Source organism: Cyprinus carpio, chromosome A21, assembly GCF_018340385.1.
Source record: "Cyprinus carpio isolate SPL01 chromosome A21, ASM1834038v1, whole genome shotgun sequence".
Lineage (NCBI taxonomy): Eukaryota > Metazoa > Chordata > Actinopteri > Cypriniformes > Cyprinidae > Cyprinus > Cyprinus carpio.
Window position 1 is genome coordinate 18,546,173 of NC_056592.1, and position 15,907 is coordinate 18,562,079.

The 15,907-nt window shown below is 38.6% G+C and overlaps 1 pseudogene; it reads left to right on the forward strand.

Annotated features, from left to right (window-relative positions):
* Positions 1-15,114, forward strand: part of LOC109076659 — a 122,251-nt pseudogene extending 107,137 nt beyond the window's left edge.
* Positions 15,115-15,907: the final 793 nt, after the last annotated feature.

Below are 15,907 nucleotides of genomic sequence, written 5' to 3' on the forward strand. Positions count from 1 at the left end.
TATTTTATATAAATAACTCCAACCGTTTCACCTTTTGTATCAGTCTGCTAGCAGTATTTCTCATAGTGAGTGTCATGGCAGACGCCCAAATCCACTAAAATGTTTACAAATAATACTGTTTTTGTGTCACGGAATGTAGCTTTAAGAATTTTTTGGGCGAGAATGTACTTGTTTAGACTTCAAATAAGTGGTTTGTTAATAAAGATAACGTCTATTTGGAAATTTGCTTCACCGTTTTTGGAGATGTGAGCTTAAGGGCTTCAGTGGCCGTTCAGTGCTCATGAACCCGCCGAGAGCAGCATTACCTCAGCCAGTTATTCTGGAATTTACCGCTGGCTCTGATATCTCTATAGTTGTTAAACATTATATATAATTCATTCTGGGTGAGTCTAATGGGCCATCTGTGGTCCCACTAATCTATTAGTTGTTCCAGAGAAAATAGTTTTGGCTGAGGGCAAAATCTCAGCGTAAAATTTTGTATAACTATTGCTGTATATCAGAGCGCTGCCTTGTACTTTCTGACTGAAGTGCCAAGCAACTTTGATGATGGCTGTTGTTATTGTTTATTAAATATTATTATTCAATAAATAATATTTTATATAAATAATAGCAGTATTTAATAATAGTAGTTAGTATTGAAAAATGCTGTGTGTTCAAAGGTGATTTTAGATACATTATTCTGCAATTAGATGGCGACAAGAGACTGCTTTTATGAGTGAGTCATCAGTAAAGAATTTTATATTGAAAGAGACTGAAACAGGGCTGTAAACAAGAAGTTATTTTTACTTTCCACACAGCCAACAAATACACTGAGCAGCGCTGTCATCGGAAATCACCCTTAACAGATGAAAGATACGACAAAGATATCGTTTTCTTCAGCAGACATTCTAGTAGCCATGTTTTATGGCTAATATTGCTAATATAATTATTATTAAAAAACAAACAAATAAATAAATAAATTTGATGCAGATGTTGTCATTTGTATGGCCAAAAAGTAAAATGAAATTCTGATAGCTTGTAATATGAGACCTTTATAACTACTTAACATACATAAAATGCATATGAATGTCAGTTGTTGTCACTATGTATCTCCCAATAATATGGTTTAGTAAGGTAATATTTAAATGCTTAGCTTCATGATACTAAGCTTCAAATACTTCATGATATTTGTACTTTTTTTTTTTAGGAGGGTACTTTTTCCAGGAAACCAAATTAGCTGATATTGTATGAAGTTATTGTCATCAGCTTATGATACGTTCATGTGATTATTTCATGTTGCATCATAACTGATCTGAATAACCGTTTAGAACAGTAAATCGCTTTATCGAAATGATGATCCAAACATGATATGCCACATCCTGTAATGTGTGGCACAGTCATGTAATGTTGGGACAATCATCAATTTTGAAGTTGTTTCTTGAGCTATTGTTGACCAATTAGGATGATTATGGGTGGTCTTTAAAGTATAGTTATGTTTGATTATCAGTTTTGTAATGATTTCCATGTTTTTGTTCATACTTCTTGGGATGACTTCAAACAATTAGAGCGTTACGTGGTTATAACAATTTCCCAACCAAACTGATCACTGTTTGACTTTTATGGATGTGTCTTAGTACCTGGTCCAAAGGCATAGCAAAACATATTACATTTGTGATGTATAGATCTCAGTGTTTCTGCTACAGTATTCATCATCGACCTCTGCTCCTCATCTTTTCTGCTAAATTTGATTGATGTTTTGGCTGAACTCACACGTACTGGGAATTCACTGCCCCCAGGCCGCCCCACGTTCATTCAGGGCCTTTCACTGGCCAGTATCCCTTTCGCGCTCCCCCACACTGGGCTACAGAGGGACTCTCCTCCGCCTCCTCACTCTCGCTGCAGGATCTATCGCTCTAACAGCTCCCTGTGACGATAATGAGAGGTTAACACAGTGCCAGCACGGCCATAATTGAGTGAATTTAGCACCTTGGACAGCGCACTAAAACTCCTCATTGCTTGGCTGACCCCCCGTCAAGTTTTGTTTGTGCGTTTGTGTCCGCGTGTGGTGCGACACACCCCAGGGCTGATTGGGAGGCAATATGTTCCAACACAGTACTCACACACACATGCTAAGGGGTAAGATCCTGGTGAAGGTTGCATTCAGAGGGGGGAGCAATTTTCTGCCTGTCACTCGGTTAGCTGGAGCAGCACCCTTCTACATTAACCTCTCCCAAAGACCTCCCACACACCAACATACAGGACAGAGAAATATAAAGAAAATGCTTGAGGACTGTGTGAATGGTTCTGCAATTCAAACACCTAACAACATTAACATACTGGGAAAAAAATACATTAAACTTAATTGCATGTAAAATTAAAGGGCCTCATTACTTTGTATGCATGAGCAGAACAAATTTCTTTGTAAATTGTTTGTAAAACCATTCATTTGTGTGACATTTTATTTTTATATACATTATATTTACATTCATATAAATTAAACAATTAACATAAGACTGAATCTCCGTACAATTTAGATTTAAGACAGAATGAGAAAAGTTTTGTAATTGATTTGTTTTTTGTTTTTTAATTACTTATATTTGTAATATTTTTTTTTTTTTTTTACTGAAAGATTTACATACACACGAATAGAACAGTTTATGATTAACTGCTTTTATAAACAATATACATTTATATGAATTCAACAACTTAGGTATGAATTGTTTTAACAAAAGATTTACATATAAATGTGACCAATTACATATTAATGTGAACAATTAATATTAAATTTAATGCAACAAAAATAGTTCTACATTGCATTTATATCAAGGCAATAATTTACACAAGAATTGTTTTATAAATGATTTAGAAAATTACAGCAGTGCAACAATTCACAGGAGAATGATTTTACAAACAATTAGCATTTGTGTCAAAGCACCAATCAATGTAAGAATGGTTTATGCACTTTTTGCATTTATATCAATGCACCATTTAATGAATAATTCACATTTATATCAATGTGACAATTTATGCAAGAAACGTTTTATGATTACATTTATAACATGCAATAATTTATGTAAGAATGGTTTTCAAAAAGTTTACATTACAAGTTTACACAAAAATGTATTATTAGAGTTTGTGTTTTGCTTCTTTTTTATGAATGTGACCCAGTGTGTTTATTTAATCATGCGGACATATTTTAATAGCATTTGAGATTTAAAATTTCCACATATGAAACATTGGTAATGTGCTCCAAAATCACACACAATTTTTTGAAAAAAAAAAAAAAGAAAGAAAGTGAAATTCATGGGGTTTTACAATAAGGGTATTTTGATTTATTGCCTTTAAATTATGAAAGAAAGTCGAATGACAAACCTACATGATATGATCCATGTTGCATCATTAATCCATTGTTTGTGAAAATTTGTTCAAAACGCAGAATTTTGTGTCTCAACTTTTACTTGCCAAGACAAGCACGCTGTTTGGTGCACTTATCCAATGCTTGCACATCCCATGCTAGTTTGATAATGTGGAGATATTGCACAAGCCACATAATCACATTATTAAGGGAACACAAAAGTCGCTAATGTTTTCCAGCCATTGCACTTAAACAATCATGACACCCGTTGTCCTTCTTCCCCATCATGTGACTGTGCAGAAAGCGTATGTTAAAGTAATTACTTCTCATTAGCGGGAACGCATTGATTCCATCTCTGATGTACCGTCATCGCAAGAGCTCTTACGAGAGCCAGCTCTCTGCTGAGTTATTGCCCAGTACTGTGAAACCGAGTGACCTTCACTGCAAACATAGATTGCATTGTCCTTCCTCAACGCAAAGCAGATGCTTGCTGAAATACTGCACTTTTTCATCCTGACAGACACAGAACAATTGAGCAAACATTAGCTCCATGTGTTCCACTTGGCTGTGATCACTGATGTTATTAAACGGAAATTCAACCCTTTTTCATCTGTGAAAGAGATCATCACGTTGCAAGTGACAAGCTTAAGGATTTTAATTTTATTAAGAATGAACTGAGGATGAAACTGGTTCTCAATCTGTTTTATCATTAATATTTCCTTTGTTTGTGTTTTAATTTGCATACAGGAAGTGATATTAAAGAGAGCAGCTGATCTAGTGGAAGCACTTTATGGAATGCCTCATAATAACCAGGTGAGGAAGAAACCCTGATTATCATTGATACATGACATATCGCATACATCGCATAAATTCCCTTCACCATCAGTGGGCTGTGTTTCGGTCTGTATTTTGGGCCCTGCAAACTTAAAGTAACCTTATTATTTATTTATTTATTTAATCCCCCCATTTTTAAATGTTGTGGTGGCATTTCCAACACATCAAATATTTTTTTTTTTTTTTTTTTGCGTTTAATAGCATTCTGTGATGGAAATGACAATCGTGAAAATGGCATTTCGTGTATATTCATTTTGCATAAGTGAAAGTCTGGGTTCTACATAACATAACATAACATAACATAACATAACATAACATAACATAACATAACATAACATAACATAACATAACATAACATAACATAACATAACATAAAATAAATAAGCAAGCCTTTGTTTTTATGGCCCCCATTTAGAAATTTAGTAGACTCTAAGTAATTTTGCAACTATATGTCAACTACAACTCTCATTAGAGTATTGGTAGACTGTTAGGTTACAGTTAGGGTTAGTAAAATACGTTGCCATGTATTTTCAAAGTTACTTATATTGAGTAGAATGTCTGTTGTGGGACCATTAAAAAAAAGTGTTACCAAAATCAGTCTAAGGACATTTATTCTATGAAAGTGTTCAATTGTGAGAGATGATGAATCATTTTTCCTTAGGAAATCATTCTTAACGAGCAGCGGACATTGCTGAAGCCCTTTACAATGTGCCACGAAACCACAACCAGCTCACCGGCCTCACCAACAGCTCCGTCCATGCAAGCATGATGGGAGTGAACTCCTTCACTGGACAGCTCGCCGTTAACGTCTCAGAATCCTCTCAGGGTGGAAACCAGGGTGAGATATTTCCTTTTCTTGATTTTTCCCCCTTCACAGACTCTTGCTTAAGTGTGCGCTAAAGAAAATGTTATGTGTAGGATGAAGTTCATCAATGCTAAATATTACCACACTACTTTGACGTAAGGGTGAGTCGACTAAGTGTTCTCCGTGTCTGGCTGCAGGTTTCAGTCGTAATACGAGTAGCGTATCACCACACGGTTATGTGCCCAGTTCCACCCCTCAGCAGAACAGTTACAGTACGATATCCACCAGCATGAATGGCTACGGCAACAGCAGCATGACCAACCTGACCGGCTCCCCAAGCTTCCTGAACGGCTCTGCCACCAACTCACCCTACGCAAGTAAGTACAGAGATGTGATATTCTATAAACTCTTCCTTACTTTCATAAAACACAACAGGAAACATTTAGCAGAATGTCCATGCTGCTTTTTTCCCCCATAGAATAAAACAAATAAATAAATAAATAAATAGAGTATGTATTACAAGAAAATACTATTTTAGTCTTTCCACTTCAAAATTTCCCATTTCATTTAATGTGGTAGCTGCGCTTTCTTTGTAATTATTTGTGAAATTTACTCGCAATTTCTGAGTGAAAATTGTTTCAGAGTAAATCCTACATTTTTTTTTCAGTGTAGACTGCTCGGTCCATGTAATATATTTGAAGTTGAAGCCATATGATTGCTTTATGTCAGGAACAGATCGACATTTTTAATTTGAATAAAATCTTCCCTCTGCTGTAGCTTTTAAATCTGACTTGCACTTTAAGACGTGACAAAATGTAATGTCAAGACATCAGACTTACTGTGACATGCTTTCATGCACTAAATAGATGCAAGTTTAAATACACTGAAAAGGCATTTAAAATACAGTATTTGGGGACTGTTGTTTATCGGTTGAAATTTGTTTAATTCACATGCTCCAACAAACCCTTGTTTCCAAACAAACATCTGTCTTTAATGCACAATCATTGCAGGAAGTCTGACAGTATGGGCCTGCAGTCTAAATTCAACAGCTTTTTAAAAGTTCTCTCCTCCTCAGCTGTCGATGCTCTCTCTCTTCTGTTTGCCTGACAGTGCCACCTCACTCCAGCTGTAATTTACTGAGCTAATTCTTAATTGTTCACTCTTTCCAATCAACTAAACATGAGAAAGTGAAAAAGCCAGAGAAAAAAGAATTGGGAATATTCTGAGAGTGATGTGTTTGTTTGGATAATCATGACTTGAGCAGTGAGGGTGTGTATTCGGGGTGCAATCTGACACTAAATCTTCAAAAAGGCAAGACAAGCGGCACGCAAAAGTTTGACACAAACACCCCGCACAAAGGAAAAAAAGCAATCAAGAATTCGGCAATGCAACCCTGCCCACTTTATCCTCTGATGACTCTGGTCCTCTTTACAAAAACAGGGTTTTATTACTTGTATCAATTTTAAATTCTATTTTGGCCTGTGAATTAAAGACTGTTAATTAAATCAATAAAGCAATTGAAGGAGCAACACTTCAACTGCACTAACATCCTGCAATGTTAACAAGTATTATAAAAGGCTCACTGACTCTTGACTTCCAGTCAATCCCATAGACCCCTGTTAAACTTCCAATTTTCATCAATGGATTAGTTAAGACTTAATAAATGGGTTGTGCCTTTGTTGTAAGGTTTCGGCTGAATTAATTTAATTTAAATAAACTTTAACTTTAAATCAATATTTTGAGCATGTCACAGGACTTAATGGCTTATTTGTAGTTGTCCCCTGCTTTTTGATTGGGATGAGACAACTTTTTTAGCATTAAAATTTATGTTTAAGAAAAAACTGTTGTTAAAATGTTTTCTTATGTGATTTAGATTAATTGCAACCAGTGTTGGGTAAGTTACTTTCAAAAAGTAATTAATTACTATTACTAATTAGATTATCAATATTGTATCTATATTACTTTACTAATTACTCTGTCTGAAAAGTAGCTTAGTTACTCAATAAGTAACTTAAATATTCAAATCGCTAATTAGGCTACATCTTAAAATCCCTATAAACCTTAATAAAAAATAAACTCTTTATTCTTTCAATTTGAGTCAAAAATAGAATAGTTTAGCCTTTTAGCTTTAAAACAAATGCAATACTTAAACATTTTTATTAAAAAAAAAATGTGACCTTAACAAATAGAAATACTCTGAATAATAATATATCTGAATAACAAAAAAGCTTAAGAAAAGTTAAACAATACATTTCAGTTTGGCAAGATGTTCAGGAAAAGCCCAACTAGTAAAATCCATACAGGTTTATGTAAAAGTAACACATTAACTAATGTAGGTAAGTATAAATAACCTAAATTATCTTCTCTGCTGAATAAAGCTGTTTCAGATCGCACTGTTCTTCTGAAGTCAATTCCTCATAGCAGGACTTCTTTCAAAAACGATGAAAATTAGACGAATCTTGATTTTTTTTAATCTATTTTTTGTATCTAGATAAGGGTGTTTGCGCTCAGGTGACTGCATATAATGAGCTCAGATATGGGAAAGACTGTACATCGCATTAGTTTCATACGGATTACATAATCAGAGAATATTTGTTTCTATTTTAATTCGTTCAATTTAAAAGTAGACAATTCAAACTTTCAGATAGGGAAAGACTGTGCCTCGCTTTAGTTTCTTAAGGATTACATAATCAGAGAATATTAATTTTTGATATGAATTTGTTCATTTAAACGTAGACACAAGCTTTCTATAGACATATTTCTCATGTCTCTGTGCCAAATATTCGCTGAGTTTGTGACGTGTAGAAAGTTGCTCATGGAGACATAGACGGCAGAAATTGCACCCTGTTTGTTTTGTTTATTTTGCAAAAGCACAATGTTTTGTTGTTATTGTCAGTGTACACAAATAAAAGTAGGCCCTTTTTAGATTTCACTGATTTTAGTCTTATCTGTATCTGAGTATTTAAGGTTTCTCTGTGAATCAGGAAAAACTGAAAGTGAACACGCTGACGTGCAGAGGGTTAAAGACGTTGCATTCGATTTTATCTTTAGATGGTAAATTTAGATTTCAAATTCAATTGATTGATTTGAACTGTTGAAATGATTTACTGTATGTAATGCAAATACTTTATAAGTAACTGTAATTAAATTACCTAAAAATGAGCAGTAATCCCTTACTTTACTTTTTCAGTGAATAAGTAATTTAATTACAGTAAACGTGTTACTTCCCAACACTGATTGCAACTAGTCATTTCCGCCCCAAACTTTTTCCCACAAGACTTTTTATTTCTTAATTTATCTCTTTCTTCCTTGTCTTTCTGCTAAATCCAAAATATATTTCTCAACCCACTCTCTGCATTCCTGCAGTCGTCCCCTCCAGCCCCACCATGGCCTCCTCCACCAGCCTTCCCTCAAACTGCAGCAGCTCCTCTGGAATCTTCTCCTTCTCTCCTGCAAACATGGTTTCAGCTGTGAAACAGAAGAGCGCGTTCGCTCCTGTCGTTCGGCCCCAGTCCTCACCTCCACCTACATGCACCAGCACCAATGGGAATGGTCTCCAAGGTAACGCATAAGTCCTTCACATTCAAATTCTGCTGGGGTGGGAATTTTATGACAGTAATGACATCCTCAAACTTTGAAAACTGAAAATACTGCAGCAATGAAAATGTTGAAGGAGGGAGGGAATGGAGACGTCACGTCATGACCTATCAATTGGGATCTCGCTTCGAGAGACCAGTCTACTTCGAGTGTAAACTAAACGAGCCAGTGGACAATGGCATGCGATGATTGCATCCAGCTGCCGCTGATCACAGTGTGAGCATAAAAAGGTAGCAGGTGCAACGCATACCAGGAGCATTATTTACCAGGATGCATGTTGTCCCTTTGGACCAGCACGTGCTTGCCTTGTAAGTGCCCTTTGAGACGGTTCAAAGCAAGACGCACCGCTAACAACTCTAGGCAACTGATATGCCAGTGCAGCTGAGGGCCCGTCCATACCCCAGACACTGTGTGCCCATTGTACGTGGCCCCCCAGCTGATGGTGGAGGCATCTGTGTAAACTACAGCATGCCTGGAGACCTGTTCTAGGGCCACTCCTGTCTGGAGAAATGCAAGGTCTGACCACGGGGTGAAGGTTTGGTGACAGGCCGATGTAACTTGGACCCTGTGAGAGACACGGAGAGATAGGGACAGCCTGAAGGGCAGGACCTTGTACTGATATGCATGTCCTTTGAACGCAAACCGCAGAAATGGTCTGTGGTGTGGAAGGATCAACACATGAAGTACGCATCCTTCAGGTCGATCGCTGCAAACCAATCTCAGGGACGGATGCACCCGAATCTTGAACAGTAAACGACGAAGGGCCGGGTTCAAGACACGTAGGTCAAAGATTGGTCATAACCCACTGCCTTTCTTGGGTAAAATGAGTTAGGGGCTATAAGACCCCATCTTCATATTGGCTGGAGGGACCAGCTCTATCGCATCCTTCGCCAGTCAGACTGCGATCTCCTCACGCAAGACAGGAGCACTGGCCGCCTTGAAGATGCCACTGAACTTGGGGGGACGCCGGGCGAACTGAATCTCATAGCCGGGGCTGATGTTCTGCAGAAGCCAGCGAGATGGGCTGGGTAGCGCTAGCCAGGCACCCAGATCCCATGCAAGCGGGACCAGTGGAACCACCACCATACCCAACTCAAGCGGCTCGTGGGTGGACTGAAGCGGGGTGTGAGTGTGCGGTGCAATGCTTACCTGGTTCCATGGTTGGGCAGAGAGTGCATGAGTAGGGCCTTTGTTGATGCTCTCAGACTGCCCACTGCTGTCTGCTGGCGACAGAGGAGGATGAGTGTGGTTTGGTGTTGGTCCGTCCATGACTCTCCGTGCCCTCCTGGGACCCAGAAATAGAGAAAACTGATCTTTTGTCAAGAATTTGGGTGCCATCGACCGTTAGGCTGACGGTGGGTCAAAACAAAACAAAAGATTCTCCACCAGGCCCTCCTCCGGGGGAGGGAGTGGTGCATTCACCATTTCCCAAAGAGCAGATCCCTCCATCTCTAGGTTGCCCGCCTCAGGGCCGCTTACTCTTCTGCTTAACGCCAGGTTTGAAAGGGGCTGGACAGGCGGGGCTGCCTGCCTACACCTGGCTCCACAGCGCTGCTTGGCTGGAGGCTGCTGCGGAATGCGGCGTGGGAGTGGGGGCAGATGCAGGGGGCCGCCCTCGGCGAGACAGTGGACAGGTGGAGAAAGCAGCTGCCCGCCGGGGCAGGATGTGACAAATTGCCTCAGTCTGCTTCTGTGCAGCTGAGAACTGCTGGGCAAAGCTCTCGACTGCATCACAGAAGAGGCCAGTCTGGGACAAAGGGGCACTGAGGAACCGAACTATGTCAGCATTCATCATGTTGACCAGACACAGCCAGAGATGGCACTCCTGGACCACAAGTGTGGACATCGCATGACCCAGAGAACTCGCGATGACCTTCGTTGCTCAGAGAGCGAGGTAGGTGGGGTTTGTGGGGTTTTTGGGATCTTTTGGATTTTGTGGATTGTGGTGCAGGTCCTTCAGTGCCTTGGCCTACTGAACCTGCAGTAACACCATAACGTGTAAGGCAGAGGCAGCTTCTCCAAGAGCTGTATAAGCACCACAGGTCAGACCAGACGGATGCCTACAGGCCTGGGAGGGGAGCGACAGGTTTCCCCGCCTGGAGGAGGTGGTATTAGGACACAACTGCATCGCTACCGACAGCTCCACCAGGGAGATCACTGTATACCCTTAGCTGCACCTCCGTCGAGTGTGGTGAGGCAGGAGGAACCAGCAGGACGGTTTCTGGCAGTAAAAGGTGCCATCCATGACCTGGAAAGGTCCTCATGCACCTCCGGGAAGAAAGGCACCAGGGCGGGGCGCTGAGAACCAGCGCGAGCCACCCCGAGAAACCAGTCGTCCAATCTTGTGGGCTCGGGATGCGGTGGAGGTTTCCACTCGAGCCCTACAATCACGGCAGCCCGGGAAAGCATAGCCGACATCTCTGGATCCGATTCAGGCCTTGCCACCATCCCAGAGGGTGGCAGATCAGCTGAATCTTCCTCTTCAGAGATCTCTCCCTCCGATGCAGTGATTGACATCCGGTTGTCGGGAGGAGCACCGAAGGAAACTGCTTGTATGCTCTTCGAAGAGCGCCCACCAGTGTTCCTTTGACTGGTTGTGAAGCGCTAGAGGAGTGATGGTCTCCCAAGGGTTGTGCTTGTATGCTCTTCGAAGAGCGCCCACCAGTGTTGTTTTGAGATGGTCATCTTCCCTGGTTGTGAGGAGATGGCTCATCCACAAATGCCACCTCTGTGTGTTTAATGCCCGGTGACAGGTAACGACCGCATCCAGAAATGCACAGGTGAAACTGCATCTTTAAAAAGACGATCTGTCGTCTTTACAAAGATGCACCCATGTAAGCTTTTTTAGAGAAATAAGCTCTTTCAGGGAAATGCTCTTTTATGTGCTGAGACGCACAGAGAAGATAGCCGCTTGCAGCACAACAGGGGGTAGTGCAGCCTGAAGTGCGCAACCCACTCGACACAGCAACGAACACTACTGAAGCGCCGTCCGCTAACACATAAAGCTCCTTAGAGCACGTTGAAAATCTGCTATGCATTGCACCTGCTACCTTTTTATGCTCACGCTGTGATCAGCAGCAGCTGGATGCAATCATTGCATGCCAATGTCCATTGGCTCATTTAGCTTACACTCGAAGTAGATTGGTCTCTCGAAGCGAGATCCCAATTTGTCGGTCATGACGTTACTCGTAGTTGACTGACTGAAAGGGAACGATGTTCACCAAAATCACTGACAACACTGTATACCATAAAAGTGTGCAGATTACTTCCAGAGGGTTGACTTTTCAAAAGTAAAATATATAATTTATTTAAATTTTTTATGACCGCCAATCTGTTCTAAATCTCAGCTCAAATAACTCAAATTGGCACCTATTTTTTGTAAATCTGTAATAGTCATAAATATGAAAGTCCTCAAATAGAAACTCATTAATCTAACTAGCTGACGAAACTGGTTATAAAAACCATGTCTGAATATGTTAAGTGTAAAACGCGTTTTTTTTTTTTGGTAAATGCACTACCATTCAAACGTTTGGGATTGGTATATTTTAACGGTTTTTTTTAGTCTCTAATGCTCACCAAGACTGCATTTATTTGATAAAAATACTGTAAAATTGTAAAAATATTGTTACAATTTAAAATAACTTTATATTTGAAATTATTTTATTTTTTCATTTATTGCTGTGATGAAACAGAATTTTTTAGCAGCCATTACTCCAGTCTTCAGTGTCACATGATACTTCAGAATTTAATTTCATTATTAGTTGCAAATGGTTGTTCTGTTTAATATTTATAGAAATGGTAATGAACCTTTTAAGGGTTTTTTAATTAATAGAATGTTCAAAAGAAAGCATTTTTAAGTAGATTTGTTTTTTTTTTTTTTTTGGTAACAACATAAAATCTTTACTGCCACTTGTATTCAATTTAATGCATCCTTGCTTAATTAAAAAAAAAAAAAAAAAAAAAAAAAAACTTTGATTGGTGTAAAATCACCAAAATCCAGTGAGGATCTGTGACATACTATAGGCATGAATATCTAATCTTGCTTTTAACCATATACTCACCCATCATTCAGTCTGATATTAACATCTCTCTCTCCTCTTTCCCTTTCCCCTTCTTCTTCTCTCCACTACCTTCAGATCAGTCTTTTGTCGACTCTAACAAGTACTCCACAGCCAGCGCACTCCAGGGCCTGGCCTTCTCCTGAAGTATGTTACTCATCCGTTACTCCTCCCGCATCCATTCCACTGTTTCTATATCTGATCATCCATATACCAACAAATAACAGTGCTCTAGCATAATAAGAATAGTTTTATGTGTGAGTGTGTGTTTGCATGCTTTTAAGGGTTGGTGTTTCACGTCCATTGGTTTCTAGAGAATATATCTCCTCCAAAACACTTCACCTCTCTTCTTTTCTTGTTTGTCAGCAGTTGTTAAACTCATGTTGAGTCAGATGTGCAGTGCTATGCATTTTCTTTGTGTTATTGTTGGCCTACCTAAAGAGAGTGGAGTTTCTTTCATGAATGATGTGATAGACTGTCTCAGATTCATAATTTTTAGTGGTGTACACCAGGGCAAGCATGACCTTACAAGCCCAGAAACTGCTTGCAAACAATTAGGAGTCAGCTGAAATGTTTAATCAAGTGCTTCAAGTGTCTCGTTTTTGCCAGTTTTGCATTGATGCTGAAAGAGATTAGAATTTAACTCTCTTCTGAAGGGGCCACGGTTTGTTACGCAGATGTGGAAACAGATTTCCGAATTTAAAAAACTGCAAAAAATATGAAACAATATTCAATCTTGTAGCTGGTGCTGGCTTTGCTGTACAACTCAAACTCTTAGATGTTAATTTCATTCTCTCACACTTGAGCTCTGTTTCAATAATGGCATGTTTAATGGATTAAAGTGATCTAACGCCCTGTGTCTTTATCTCTTCACAGTTATCCCTGGAATGATCATTCCTCCAATGTAGGGTGCATCTGTGAGTGTGTGTGTGTGTGTGTGTGTGTATGCGTGCGTGCGAAAGATGAAACATGCTTTCATGCCACTGGTCTCACTGAGCATGTGCAGGAAACTCCAGCGCTGGACTGACATTGCAGTTCTGTTCTGAAGGATGAAAAACTACAAACTCAGGCCCTTTTTAAACACAATCTGCTTTGAAACAAAAAGATACAGAGGAAGAACGATACAAGAAAAAATATCGAACTGAACTGTTGTACCTCCCTGTTTTGATGTTGAAATTTGTACTCACCTTCTAGACACTTTTTAAGATAAGGGACGACCCGCCCCATCTACACTATAACATGAGAGGTCTATTTATTTAAAAAACGTAGTTAATGATTTGCCATCATATTTGTGTGTTTCTGTGTGTACCACACTTTTATGAAACGATACCTGACACAATATTGCAGTGGTTTCTATTTATGATTTTAGATGAAGGATTGCAGGTGATTTTTGCGCAGTAATGTCCCACTGAATTTGCTAAATTGCATTTGAATTTGAAGAACTGAAGTCAATCAGTCTACAAAATGCCAGCAATTTAAATTCATAAAACTGCAGCAGGCAAAAATATCATATTTAAAAATCAATTCAGAGCTGAGAAACTCAGCTCCTTTGCTTTTTCACCATCTTGATTTTCACACTCATATTTCATTTGCTGAGATTATGCTGCCTTCAAGTCCTTGTGGGAAGTTATGATTCGAAAAAAAAAAAAAAAAAAACATTTTAAAGAAACTTTGGTTGGAAGAAAATGGGCATGTTTGGCATTTTTATCTCTCGCTCTCTCTTTATACTTAATGGCAAGCTTTTTAGCACCACTGCAACAAAATTAAAGGGATAGTTTTCCTAACCCTCCAGTTATTCCAAACCTGTTTGGTTACCCACATTCTTCAAAATATCTTATTTTGTGTGAAATTAAACTCATACAGGTTTAGAACAACTTTGAGGGTGAGTAAACAATAGCAGAAGTTTCATTTTTGGGTGAACTATCCCTTTAAAAGTCAAGGATCCATGTAATTTGTGTACTGTATGAATTTTACATAGTTGTGCCTTTAAAGGATGATAGTTTTGTCATACAAAAGTAGTTTTTTTTTTTTTTTTAGATGTATTGTTATTATTGATTCATAGCACACAAAATGTTATTAATATCAGTTTCCACAATGATTTTAATTGCCACACCATTAACTCAGAAAATTGAAAGAAACTTAAGATGAAGATATTGCAGCGGTAAATCTGATCATTCTGCCATGACTTGAAGGCAACATTTGATATTTCATTCTCATCTCTACCAGTTTGTCATTATGTAATGCCAAAATGTATAGACCAGACGCTTACCCATAGTAACGCAAAAGAATCAAGGACAAGTACTCAGTATATACAGAGACAGGGCAGTTAAAAACCCTGGGCTTTCTAAAACGATTGCTGCCTTCTTTTTAAATCTACTCTCCGTTGAGGATTTGTGTTTGCAGTATCAAGAACAAAAACGCAAATTAACAGTTAGTTTTATGCCATTTTAATTACCTTTTTTTCCCTTTTAATTTGTTTGAACTTATTAATTATATGTATTATATATATATATATATATATATATATATATATATATATATATATATATTTTTTTTTTTTTTTTTTTTTTTTTTTTTCTTTACTTTGTAGTGGACTTCCTCCAATAGATAATGTTCAGACTAAACCAACTGAAAGGTCGAGGAGGAAGATGATTAATACTTGTTGGAGCTGTTTTGCTTTTCTTGTTGTTCAGTGGTTCTCAACTGGTTTTGCCTCGAGACCCAGGGTTTGCCCAACACAGCACTGAAATGATCCACTGTCTGTGATGACCCTTTCAGATCAGACTTGTTGCCCATTTTCAGGCCGCGTCCCACCAGTTGAGAACCACCGATGTAGAACAGTCTGATTGTATGTTCAGGAGATGGCTTTGGATTGTTAAAGCATAGTCAGCACTGTGAAAGCTCTGTTCCCTTCTCATGAGTGATCCGAGATCTAGATGAAGCCATCACTTTGGATTCTAGCGTGTATGATTTGTACAGACTGATAAATATGTTTGATTTTATAATCCTCTTTTATTTTGCCAAAGTCATTGTTTTAAATATATTTATACATCAGAATGGAGTCATAAGGCAGCTTTATACAACTTAGTGTCACTGATATAATGTTTACGACATGCTTAGCAGATCTCATTGACTTTAGCTATGAGGTTTTGATGATCATGAAGGGGTATATGTAGGATATCCATATGAATATTGTATGTATGTATCGCTTGAAATTGTACATGCTTCAAACTGTCTTTATGTTTGTGTGTTTTCATTTGGCGATGATCTGTTTTTATT